General features: G+C 45.4%; 1 long non-coding RNA gene across 1 annotated transcript in view; it reads left to right on the forward strand.

The window, feature by feature from the left end:
• Positions 1-10,458, forward strand: part of LOC126481166 (uncharacterized) — a 325,817-nt gene extending 315,359 nt beyond the window's left edge. Inside the window, exon 3 of the long non-coding RNA XR_007587526.1 lies at positions 10,359-10,458. This is a non-coding gene — a long non-coding RNA (uncharacterized LOC126481166). The remainder of the gene's footprint in view (positions 1-10,358) is intronic.
• Positions 10,459-11,091: the final 633 nt, after the last annotated feature.

Consider the following 11,091-nt stretch of genomic DNA (forward strand, 5'->3'; position numbering starts at 1 on the left):
ATGTTTAATCACCACACGAAATTCTTTTTCGCCCATTTTGCGAGAATCACTCGACTTCCTTGATTCACACGAATGCCAAACACAAAGAAATAGACCAATATAGCTGAAAGCTGGTGTGCGTTCTTTCCAAAGATGCTACTAACTAAATACGACCTCGATACCTGCCGATGGTGCCATCTCTCGGACTGTGCATGGACTTTTCAAACGCTCCTCGTACATCATTGTGTGAAAATTTGAAGTAAATCGGTCAAGAAGTTTCCGAGATTTTTGCTTAAAATCTTTCCCCTTTATAAAGTGTGTATACATATTAAAAAAGGGTGTAGCCTATGTCCGTCCAAACGGTTATTAGAGTATCACGTAAAAACAGAAGTGAATCGGTGAAGCACTTTTCGAGATTTTTGCTAACAAGTTCATACAATTAAGATGATTAGTACAATATAAACTTCATTGTATGTATTTGCAAAATATAATTCTGTACGCCATAGGCTTAATTATTACATTAATACTCTTTGCTCTATTTATTCTCCTTTTTAAACTGAAATGGAAGTATCAAATACTTTATTTGCTGCTGAGTTAGGTTCCTATTTGGTTCAGGTTATATTTGCCACTGTTCCGTAGCACAGCCTGCTGTGCCCGCACCCTATTCACCCTAGGTCCCCGCTTCACCGTTGCTGGACGTCCGCACCGCGCCATTTCCGTGTACACGGCGCCTGAGATAGATAGCTGAGTGGTGTACCGCCGAGTATGACCGCTGGCGAGCTGTGCCCGTGTTAAGTATGGAGGAGTCGAGGCGCCCGGCGTAGGTGTGTGGGCCGCTGGGGCGAGCAGCTTCTCGGCTTTCGCCCCCGCGCGCCGTCAGCCGACATGCGGCGTCCTGGGCTGTGCCGGGACACAGTGCGCTGCATGCAGCGGGGTGCGGTGCGGTTGGCTGCGGCACCGTCGACGTGCATCACACGTGGGGCCCGGCGCGCCACTGCATTATACACGCACGTGTGCCTAATTAATGCCCAGGCTCTGACACGCACACCGCCGCGCTGCCAGTTCGCAGCAGACCACCTAAAATGTCACCACCCGCGCGTCAGACACTGCATATTCCAACCCGACGGCCGGAGTGGCCGAGCGGTTCTAGGCGCTTCAGTCTGGAACCGGCGACCGCTACGGTCGCAGGTTCGAATCCTGCCTCGGGCGTAGATGTGTGTGATGTCCTTAGGTTAGTTAGGTTCAAGTAGTTCTAAGTGACTGATAACCTCAGAAGTTGAGTTCCATAGTGCTCAGAGCCATTCCAACCCGGCTGGTGCAGGTGCTCACACCCAAACCTCCAGAAGTCAGACACTCCGATCTGTACTAAACGTTCTATGTCGGTGGAGTATCAACGAAACCACCGATTTAGTTCATGCTGTCGTTCAGTAGAAGATACGTAAAGGCTAATTGAAAGTAACGCCAGAACTACGGAGTACAGGGAAAGCGTATCTGCTAGCAACAGATGCGAAGAACTGTCATAGGTGAATTGGTGGGTCGTCGTAGTGAAGGACCCGAGTATGAAACCCACTCATAGCGACTTTTTTTTTGACAGTTTAACCGTGAAATTGTTATGTTGGATAACACTTTTCTGACATGTAAAATGACGATTCGGAGTTTGTAGCAATGTTCTTTTGGTAGTTGGCTTTCGCTTCGTTAGCTGAACGTAGCAAACCTACGGCGTACATTTATAGAGATAGACGTTATATTATGAAACGTCCCCTTAGAAAAATTAATGAATTACTGTGCTGATAAACCTCTAACATTATTTGATTTTCAAACAGCTGAGCAGAACAAACTTACTCAGACATTTCTCTCTTTACTTACTCTGATCGACACGAAACTGACGCACAATATTTTTAGCGCAACGCAATCTGACTTTCAATAATCCCTACAAAAGAATGGCCCTGACCAACAATAACCTATACCTTTCATGAATCACTTACCTCACAAAAATCTTCGTTACTCGAACTATTACAATACAGTGAGCGCCACTACTGCCAGCTAAATAAAAGGCACTAACTACTGAAGGCACTAACTACTGAAGGCACTAACTACTGAAGGCACTAACTACTGAAGGCACTAACTACTGAAGGCACTAACTACTGATAGGCATAGTTAGCAAATGAAAGATTTTGATAGAGAACAAACAATGTATTTATCTTAATAGTGTTCAAAAGTCATAATATATGTATCAGTCCATGACATCCAGTCTTACAAATTTACACTCTCTGATGGACACACGTCCAGATCCTCCGCTCTCAAAACTCCGCCATCTCACTCCCCACATCAACCACTGCTAGGGGCTCACCTCCAACTGCGCAGCGCTACGCGCTGTTAACATCCAACGTCCCAACACTACAATGGCGAATAATCCAACAATGCCCACCAGCCACAGACTGCACACAGCACAGCCACTGATTTTCATACAGAGCGCTAGGGGACGTTACCAACGTAAAAACCTAAACACCTAAACAGCCTACTTACAATTATCTATAGAAATTTACTCTATAGGTTTTCTACTTTCAGCTAACGAAGCGAAAGCGGATTTCCAAAAGAACATTGCTACAAACTCCGAAACGTACTTTTTCATGTCAGTAAAATGTTCTCCCATTTAACTACTTATTGCGTAAATTGTTAAAAGAAATCGCCGTCAATGGGTTTCGAGCTCGGGTCTCTCAGTACGGCGATCCGACGTTCTGCCAACTCACCACAGTTCCTCGCATTTGTTACTAACAGATGGGGTTTCCCTGTACTCCTTAGTTCTGATGCTACTTTTAGCTAGCGTATACGCATCTTCTACTGGACGACAGCACGCAGAATGAACTAAACCGGTGTTACGGTTGATACGCTGCCGACACCGTTGGTACCGATTTGAGTGTCTGACATCTGTAGGTGTGCGTGTCAGTGAATAGAGTGGACTCAAACTTGCGCCCACGCCTGTTTTCACTTGCAGCGAGTTGCGACTTGCTACGGAGTTCGCCCTCTGGGTTGGGTTGGGTTGTTTGGGGAAGGAGAACAGACAGCGAGGTCATCGATCTCATTGGATTAGGCAAAGAAGGGGAAGGAAGTCGGCCGTGCCCTTTCAAAGGAACCAGCCCGGCATTTGCCTGGAGTGATTTAGGGAAATCACGGAAAACCTAAATCAGGATGGCCGGACGCGGGATTGAACCGTCGTCCTCCCGAATGCGAGTACAGTGTCTAACCACTGCGCCACCTCGTTCGGTTCGCCCTCTGGCACAACGGAACTACAACACGACCGCAACGCGACTTTTTGCTTACAGTTGGAGGCGGGTCGCGTTGCGCGTTCTTCGTACACCGATGCAACACTTCTGCCATTGATGATCGACCTAAAGGTGTTGGTTTTTGTCAGTGTGCGCCACATCGGCAAACTACACAGTTTGTAATGTTTCCATTGCTAAAATTCAAAGAAAGCAGAAATTTGTATTCATCCGATCATTCGTGATCAGCTTTCGTATTAGCGCAAGAAATTAGAGACACGGTAAAGTTCAGACGAAAACAAAGCATTTCGAAGACACTGTTCGGGGTCGTTGCTAAAAATCTTGGCCTAATCATTATACAGGCGGACACAAACTAGAGGGAAAGTATCTCAGTTCAAGGAAGACTGCTGTTCGGTTTGAAGTAAGATGTGTTTTGTTAATCATTTTAATGTGTGAAAGAAGTGGTGGAGGGAACATCAAGAGTAGCAATTTATTCACATACTTACAAATTTAAAGAATGTGAATCTCAGAACTAAAATTTTAGGTTGCCAGCGTCACAACACAATTACATATAACACTGAAAAAGTGGTACATGAGATATCACCTGTGCGCACAGTGGTGACGTCTGCAATGACATTGAGAGGGGGAATCTACAACGACGCAGGCATTAAGTAAAGGCACCATGGATAATGGAATACTTGGCACTCTTGTCCAGAATTGTGAATAACTATTGACCTTCAAACACGATGAATACTGCAGTCATCACCGAAGAGACAATATTTAGGGAGACTTAGAAACAATAATGAAACAACCACGCAAGGTTTAAACATTTTCAGCGTGAAATTAATACTCTTTTTAAAAAACGATGAATGTGATATTTCCACTCCTTCAAGTAAGAGTACTACAGAAAATGGAAACGCTCACACCATGAAATAAAGTGATCAAGAACAGTCCGCAGCTGCTATTCTTCGAAAATATTTGCAAAGTAGGAGTAATTGGAGGGATAAAATGTTAAAGCGGAGCCAAGGTAGTCCCTGAGGGCCGGCAACCCATATTACACCACAGAGGACAAGGCTGTCTGTGCCCAAGGCGTACCAAAAGCACCATGGTAAACACCGGCTATTTACATACAAGATAATGGAAACAGACATTCCGAGCACTGCTTGCTGCAGGGAGGGCTCAAGGCACGGCCTACAGGAAGTCTCACTACGCCAAAACCTGATTGGCTGGAGACTGCTATTTAAGGGCTAGAACCAGCCCCGATGTTATCGCCATCAGTGTCTCGTGAGTGCCGTCGTGTTTCGTGTTCAGTGTTCCCGTCATACTCCATCGTTCACCTGTGCCATCGCCATCTTCAGTGTTAGTGCGTCGTGACAACAGTTTGTAGTGAATTCCCGTCAAGTGTGAACGGCTCCGTGTTTGTCTTTATGTGTCTCCTGTTTTATGACCCACCGTTATGTCACATTTGTGTATTCTTTCTGTTCTTTCTTTATCTCCTCTGCGGCTGAAGAGCGGCGTACCATGCTGCTGACAGCCTGCCTGTTTGTACGGGTTTGAAAATAACAATAAAGAAAAAAAAACACCCCGATGTTCAGTTCACGCTGGATGCCGACCTCGTGTACTGCGATCGTTGAAGATTACGCCTTCGTCGCTGAATTGGACTGTTACTAGCGTGTGTGTCTGTTACCACGAACCTTTTCGGAAAATTAGAAGTGAACTTTTGTTTGCAAATCGAAATTGTTACCTTTCGTTTGCTGATCAGTCATCAACGTTGTGAGCTTACATCAATAGAAGTTGTGTTTGTAAAAAGTTGCGAATGGTCAGTCACAACATAAAACACTGACGATGACCTAACAAATTTATTCGTCGCATAAACGATCATAACTTTCCCATTTCGAGACCAAACTGAAATTAAATTAAGGTACTTGAAATAGTACCTGCAACATAATTGGGGAATGATAAGCGAACATAATAATGCGTTTCTGTGGAAGTGGCAACTAGAAAAAACAGCTATAAGCCAAAGGAGAGAAAGTAGTTTACAACACTTTTAAGAAGGTGACAACAATGACGGATTGTGAATTTGATATTTTCTGACACCTTTGATTTTATATCGCCTTATAAGCTGTTGCAAATATTTTGTGATATTCGATGATGATCTGTGGACAGAAGCTGGGTGTATAATAGAGAAATTTTTATCAGCAGCTGTTGGTGGTGAATTACGACTTGTTTTGATGTAGTTTCTTTGTAGAACACGTATTCAAAGTTGCCCCTTACCTACTGAAATTAAAAATAATTGCAGTGAATGATTTTTATTTGAATTGAGTTCTACTAAATTTGTGATATGCCGTTCTAATTTTAAGTAAAATTTAGTTGTGAAGTTAATACAAGTTCGTAGTTAAAATGAAAGTTTTCGTCATTGTCATACCGTTGGACAATTCGGTAGCGAATAGATGTACAGTAATGTCAAAATAAAAACCCCGACTTGTTAAACATAAGCCTGCGTGAGGTTTTGGAATTAACGGTACGTGACATCCTGAAGAGTTCTGGTAGGCTCTCAGACAGCTGGTCTTCTCACGTGCTATTCGCAAGTGTAACAGATAATGACACCTTCCGTGTGCGACAGCGATGGAAATACTATCGATGACAGTGCTGCTAAAGCAGAGTTACTGAAGACAGCCTTCCGAAACCCCTTCACCAAGAAGACGAAGCAAATATTCCGGAATTCGAAACAACAATGTGCCAATCTGAGCAACTTAGAAGCAGAGTAGTGAAGCAACTTAAATCATTGAATAAAAGCAAGTCTTCCGGTCCAGACTGTATACCAGTTGGGTTCCTTTCAGAATATGCTGATGTTATAGTTCCATACTTAACAATCATATACAACCGCTCGCTCGACGGAAGAACCGTATTCAAAGACTGGAAAGTTGCACAGGTCACACTAATATTCAAGGAAGACCATATTAGTTATCCTCTAAATTACAGGCCCGTATCATTAACTTTGATATGCAGCAGGATTTTGAATATTATGAATTACCTCGAAGAGAACGGTCTATTGACACACAGTCAACACGGGTTTAGAAAACACCGTTCTTTTAAAACAGAACTAGATCTTTGCTCAGACGAAATGTTGAGTGCTATCGACAAAGGATTTATAACTGATTCCGTATTTCTAGAGTTCCAGAAAGTTTTTGACACCGTACCTAACAAGCGCCTCTGAGTCAAATTGCTTGCTTGTGGAATATCGTGTCCGTTATGCAACTGGATTGGTGATTTCCTTCTGCAGGAGGGAGCACAGTTCGTAGTAATCGACGGAAAGTCATCGAGTAAACCAGGAGTGATCTCTGGCGTTCCCCAAGGTATTGTTATAGGCTCTGTGCTGTTTCTCATCTATATAAACGATTTCGTGCTTCGAACGATTCTCAGATGGTATCCGTACAAGATAAAGTTTGTACAGCAGCATGCACCACAGGACGCGCAACGACCTGTTGACTACGCTCTCCATTTCCTCTCAAGGATTGAAGTTGACGAGGACTGGCCCTGAACCATCCTATAGACAGACGGAGCTCATTTTTCTGTGACGTTTGAGGTGAACACACAGAATTGTCGAGTGTGTTCACAGCTACGTTTAACATTGGCCCCTTTTTTTAACCTGTTGGCGCTTAAGGACCAAAGATGTGCGGTATGACTGGCAGCGTTACTGCTATATGCTTCGCCTGTACGTCACTCCAGCCCTACTGTAAAGAGACGCATTAAACTCAGTAGTTTTGATGCAAGATGCGGCCTCACCGCACATAGCTCGTGAGGTACACCTGCTTCTCCGAAAAGCATTTAGCAACGATCGAATTGCCAGCCGATGGTTTGCAAATGCTTGGCCGGCACGATCACCTGAACTCACTCCCTGTCATTTATGGTTGTGGGGCTATATGAATGACAGATATACGAGAGGAACATTCGCACATTTGCTAATCTGAAGCGCAGCATATCTAGAGAGGTAGCCACTATACTCCGTTCTGCTGTGCAGGATGCACTCCTGCGCTTTCAGACTCTTCTGGACACTGATGGGCGCCATATTGAGCCATTTTGTAGCAAGAATGGACCGGTATGTAATGGTATGATGTACCGTAGCAACACGTTAAAAGTGTTTCAGTTGAATTGATTCTGCCGTTTTTCTCTTTCCCATGTCCTTGACATTAATGCTACCAAGTTTGGTACTCGTACGGCAATTGGTTTCCGTGTTGTAACCTATTAAATAGGGAAAATTTAATTATAACTTCCCGGTACTTGCGGATGTATTTTATTTCAGTTTTTTTGCTTAAATGCATGAAGTTGAAGCCACCTAAATTTTCCAAATCGGGTTCCCATTAAACAAAGAATATATCCGAGTGGAATATTAGAATAAAATAGCAGAGCACAATAATTTGCAGCTGTTGCCCATTCCAGTGCAATGGAAGCAATGAGATTTTTCTTACCAGCGTTTTGTTTGGATACAGCAATTTAGCCTAATAAATTTCAAGCCTAAGAATGGTTTAAAGATGCTCTCTATGTTTCTCACTTCACAACTGTCCTCATTTCGGGATATTTGATGCATTCCGTATCATGAGTATGGCTGCCTGCTCCCTTGCACCGAAGTCTCCTCACAACTTGCCAAACTGGTGACTAATGCTAATGTGATCATAGGATGCTACAATTGCATGGCAGGTTCCACATATCTCAACTTCCGTGTCAACACACAATGATAATAGCTCTACCCACATAACGTGAATCTCCTTTACGGTGGCCACATTATGTGCCTTACGATGGTGCAAAATTGATTTTAAGTGGCCCCAACGATGAAATGCCTTTGGGATTAGATCTGGTAGACCACGCCGACAGATCCATTGTCTAGGAAACTGTTGGGGAGTTGCTATCCATCCAGTATCTGACATTTTCTTTGTCACTTCATGACTGGCATATAAATGTGCCTCATCCGGAAAAAAGGATAGAACTAACTAAACAAGGAAAGTTCTCGTGAATGTTTAGTAGCCACTCGCAGAACTTGAATCAACGGCCAGAATCTTCCATAGCCAGATGTTGGAACATCTGCTGCTAGTATGGGTGACAGTTGTCAGCGCGACAAATGTGCAGGTCGCTGTTGTGGCTGAGTGTCATCGATGCAGACACAACGTCAGGTCCCTCTGTCCGATCCCTAGTCATCACAGCCAACACGTGTGTTCACATATCTCCATCTATCATCACCTGAAACCATCTCAAAGAAGTTCAGGTATGCTGATGATATGGCCCTAGCTATCCAAAGCAAGCAGTTTGAAGACACTGAAAACATCGTCACAACTGACCTAAACAAAATGCATGAGTATTTCACCAAATGGAGGCTAATACCAAATCCCACCAAGACTGAAGTCAACTGTTTTCATTTGAACAACAGAATGGCGGGATATGAGCTGAAGGTACATTGAATAGCAGTCAACTGCGATATCAGCCACATCCAAAGTACCTGGGGGTCACTCTAGATAGGACATTATCCTTCAAAAAACACCTGGAAAATGTATCCAATAAAATAAGCTCCGGAACAGCCTCATTCAGAGGCTCTGCAGTAGTAACTGGAGAGCAGCAGCAGACACACTACGAACCTCTGCAGCCGAGTACTGTGCACCAGCGTGGTTAACCAGCGAGCATGTAAACAAGGTGGACACCCAGCTCCACGCTGCTATGAGAACCATAACTGGATGCATAAAAACTACCCCACTATATTGGCTTCCTACACTTAGTCATATAGCTCCACCCTCCCTGCGAAGACAGGAAGGCCTGACGAAGTAAAACACAAAAATAATGAATAACCCCCTACTTCCTATCCATGAAGATGTCCCAACTTTGGGAAGAATACGACTCCGCTCCTGAAATCCCCCTTTAAGATTGGCCAAACAACTGTCAGCTGCAAACTTCAGCATGGATACTAAGTGGCACGAGAGCTGGAGTGATAGTGCCTCCCCTGACAACCGTGAACTTATCTGTCCAGCAGAGAAACCTAAGGGCTTTGAACTTCCACGACAGCTATGGAAAAGCCAAAATAGAATTCTAACAGGACATGGACTATGTGCGCACAATCTACACAAGTGGGGAAAGCTTCCCAGTTCTAGCTGTGACTGTGGGTCAACTAATCAAACAATACAGCACATCGCCCAGGACTGTGAATTAAGAGCCTACCAGGGTAGTCGGGCTGACTTCTTCAACGCCACACCGCCCTGTCTCAAATGGATCGCCAATTTGGACGTCAGACTGTGAAGACTTGTGTAACGCAAAATATCTGCTGTGATGTTACTTTTTATTGTGTTTGTGTATTATGTTTTATCTGAATCTGTATTCTTCACTTAGGTATTTTATAGTGTATTTTATCAAATAATTTCATAATGTCATAAGTGTCCATGTGTGTAGCGCCATATGCTAAATAAATAAAGTCCATCTATTGCCGTCTTTGCCCTTCCAGATCAGCTTGTCTTTTTAAATTGCTGATAATTTTTGTCACGCTATCGTGGATTATCTGCATTCTGTGCGTTGCGCTGTACGCTGCATGACGGACAGTACCACTCGTAACAGATAAGAAGGTCCAGAATGAGTTTTTCACTCTGCAGCGGAGTGTGCGCTGATATGAAACTTCCTGGAAGATTAAAACTGTGTGCCCGACCGAGACTCGAACTCGGGACCTTTGCCTTTCGCGGGCAAGTGCTCTACCATCTGAGCTACCGAAGCACGACTCACGCCCGGTCCTCACAGCTTTACTTCTGCCAGTATCTCGTCTCCTACCTTCCAAACTTTACAGAAGCTCTCCTGCGAAGGTAGGAGACGAGATACTGGATGAAGTAAAGCTGTGAGGACCGGGCGTGAGTAGTGCTTCGGTAGCTCAGATCGTAGATAACTTGCCCGCGAAAGGCAAAGGTCCCGAGTTCGAGTCTCGGTCGGGCACACAGTTTTAATCTGCCAGGAAGTTTCAGGTAGGGGGTTATTCGATTCATCCCTCGTTAGTCACCACTGTCGCCATTTGTACGGAGACTTACGACTCACCTTTCCCTCGACTCGCCGCTAGGAGTGTCGCGGTTTACAGTGTTCGTGTTCGCGGTGTTTCAGCGGCCCGTCGATGGGCGTGGCGGCGACGTACGCGGGCCGCGTGTTCCGCGGGGTGGCGTCGTGGCGCCGCAAGCCGACGCTGGTGGGCGCTCTGGCGCTGGTGGCGCTCGGCCTGCTGGGGCTGCACTACGGCGCCGGCGCCGGCTCGGGCCCGCCCCCGCAGCAGCAGCAGCAGCAGCCGCCCCCGGCGCAGGCCGCCGCCGCGCCGCCCCCACAGCACACGCAGCCGCCGCCCCCGGCGCCGCGGCCGCGCTCGCTGGCGCAGGTGGCGCCGCCGGCCGACGTCGGCGCGGGCAGCGTGCGCTTCGTGCAGGGCTCCAGGGCCGCCGCCGCCTCCGTCTCCGAGCCACCTCCGCCGCCGCCCCCGCAGCTGCTGCAGCGACTGCGCGACGTCGAGATCATCACCAGGTGCGTCCCACAGGCTGTTACCGTCTACTTTGCTACCACTAGGGGCACAGGATCGTACAAAAAAAGAAAAAAAAAGACATTCGATACGTGGTTCATTAGTAAAGAAAGAAAACTATCGATACCTCAGGTATTGGCAAAACTATTTGGTTCTGTCAGCTTCAATACTCGTATCCTTGTTCTTAAAATCTACCTTCAATTGAGAGATATGACAACATCGAACACATAAACGCAGCTCTGAACACTCTGCATCCCAAAATGAACTTGATTATGGAACTACAAACAAAAATCAACTTCCTCGACTTCACCATAAGTAAGAGTAACAGAA

The sequence above is a fragment of the Schistocerca serialis genome, chromosome 5, assembly GCF_023864345.2.
Source record: "Schistocerca serialis cubense isolate TAMUIC-IGC-003099 chromosome 5, iqSchSeri2.2, whole genome shotgun sequence".
Taxonomy (NCBI): Eukaryota; Metazoa; Arthropoda; class Insecta; order Orthoptera; family Acrididae; genus Schistocerca; species Schistocerca serialis.